The 2,500-nt window shown below is 38.3% G+C and overlaps 1 protein-coding gene across 1 annotated transcript in view; it reads right to left on the reverse strand.

The window, feature by feature from the left end:
* LOC138056357 (uncharacterized) overlaps positions 1-2,500 on the reverse strand; it is a 168,545-nt gene that overhangs the window by 4,632 nt on the left and 161,413 nt on the right. Inside the window, 1 exon segment of the mRNA XM_068902140.1 lies at positions 1-206. This exon segment is cut by the window's left edge and continues 159 nt beyond it. The gene's annotated coding sequence lies outside the window, so the exon portion shown is untranslated.

Below are 2,500 nucleotides of genomic sequence, written 5' to 3' on the forward strand. Positions count from 1 at the left end.
CCAACTCCTCGTCAAGATATTCATCTCATGTTCAAGATTCTATTGTGACTTTGCGGTTTGAAAGTACTTTCGGTGAAGTAGCACTGTTGTGACGTTTTCTGCGTATTCTTGTTCTTGGAAAACGAACCATTAGTAGTGTTTCTTCCATCATTGTGGCCTGTATCTGAGGCTGCTTGTCATCTGGTTGTGCGACAAGGACATAGCGACTAAAACGTAAAGCAGAAGAAGATTCGATGAGCGTCCATAGTAATGATCTTTATTTAAGTGTCCACTGTGTTTAGTTGTGAAAATACATTGTTCGTGGTTAGTCTTACGAAGCTCGTTTCATCCCGACCAAGGGACTCATCAGAGACCTTTCTGCTTGGCAAACTCCTTGGGCATCACGCCGAAAGTCCCGTTCGCTAACAAAATGATGACAGCAATCTCGCCTTATATCGCATAAGGGTTCCAGACCGTACAAATTCACGAACGATGTATTTTCACAAGTAACTGTCAACTTTTTTGTCGATTTTTACTCGTGAATTTGTGCGGTCTGGAACCCTTATGCGATAAAAGGCAAGATTGCTGTCATCATTTTGTTAGCGAACGGGACTTTTTTTGTCAACTGTGTTTAGCGTTAGGGAACTTATAGGCCATTTCCGAGTTCATGTCTGCCTCCTCTTCAAAGCGAGTCTAAGTGCGAAGTGCACATATGAATGAAAACTATTTTTCATAAGAGAAACTTCGCACTGAGACTCGCTTTGACGATGAGGCAGACATGAACTCGGAAATGGCCTACTGAGGACAATAGGCAGAAATCAAATCATATCAGAAGTTGGTTTTTGAGGAAAGGGGAAAACCAAAGTACCCAGATAAAAACCTCGCGGAGCAGAGTAGAGAACCAACCCACATATCATGCCAAGTCTGGGAATCGAACCACGGGCCACAATGGTGGAGGGCGAGTGCCCTCATCACTGCGCAATTCGTGCATCATCTAACAGAAGGGGCGTCCATGTACGAAGTATTATTAAGTACTTGTAATGACACTAAGCAAGAATGATTATCGCAGTTGAGAGCACATACATAAGCAGTTACCAAGAAATCTGACAAAAATCCGGGAATAAGTGTGACACGAGCTTAACGACTTGCGATTGCGCTACACTGCTCTACCCTTAGTTGTAAGTAGGTACATGTGAATGAATGATGAAATATAGGGGAATTTTTGTGTACACTTTTTTGCGTCATTAGAATAGGGCTCTCGTTTTCTAATCAATCAGCTGAAAAGGTGAGAGGGGGAATTGTAGGAGTAGTAGATTCCCCATCCCACCCTATATAATTGATTACTAATTCTCTAAGGGGATAGGACCGTGCATAGCCGATCGACTGGTGGATAGTGAGGCAATCCTGATTTGCAGAAAATGTGTGTATAGGCAGAATATAAAGGTTTACACCAACAATGGACTCACAGCAGAAGGATCCAGAGGATACAGTACCACAACGTGAATAAATAAACAAATACTGAGTGAAAATAGCGGGTAAACTTCTTACTGGGTCAGGTCAGACCAGTAAGAAGTTTACCCCACTATTTTCACTCAGTATTTGTTTATATATATATATATGTATATGTATATGTATATGTATATGTATATGTATATGTATATGTATATATATATGTATATGTATATATATCGGACAATCTCTAAGCAATGATGCTGTAAAAAAATTGAAATTTTACAAAAAATGCATCGGAACATTAGCGCTTTTGCCAGCCAAGAATTTATCAGTTTTTGATGGTTAATAACTCAATCAATCAATCAATCAATCAACTTTATTTAAACACGGTAAATGGCTCAGCAAGCTGGTTTTCAGACATGCCGTGTAAGAATTACAAAGTATAAATGCTAAAAAAGTTACAAGAATTTCAAGATATAAATGTTAAAACGACTAATGAACTAGGTATAACTTAGCGCTAAATATCATTTAATGTCAAAGAAATTTAAACAATAGTAATAGTAACAAGCATAATTTACTATATAATAATACGAACAGGCCATGTAAAAATGTGCCCTAGCGAGGTAAAATGTGTCCTATGATATCGCACGTTTAAAGCTTGCAAGATCTCTTATCTCACGTATTTGATTTGACAGTTGGTTCCAAGCATTTGCACCTCGATAAGAGAAAGAACGTTTTAGAAAATTCGTTTTAGGTAGCGGTAATTGGAAGTCATAGTTCGAACCCCTCAAATTATAATTGTGAACTTCTGAGGTTCTATGAAAATACTCCTGGAGATACGTTGGACAATTGTTATTGAATACTTTAAACATCGTAATTAACAAGTGCCTTTTCTCTCTTTCTTCTAAGTTAGACCACTCTAGAGAATTTAGCACTGCTGATGATCGAATAGAGTAATCAGCCCTAGTAATAATCCGTGCTGCTCTATTTTGTAACTTTTGTAATTTGTCAGCACGTGTTTTGGAGCAGTCACTCCATACAACATCACAATAATCAAAATAAGGTTGCA

Source organism: Montipora capricornis, chromosome 7, assembly GCF_036669925.1.
Source record: "Montipora capricornis isolate CH-2021 chromosome 7, ASM3666992v2, whole genome shotgun sequence".
NCBI lineage: Eukaryota > Metazoa > Cnidaria > Anthozoa > Scleractinia > Acroporidae > Montipora > Montipora capricornis.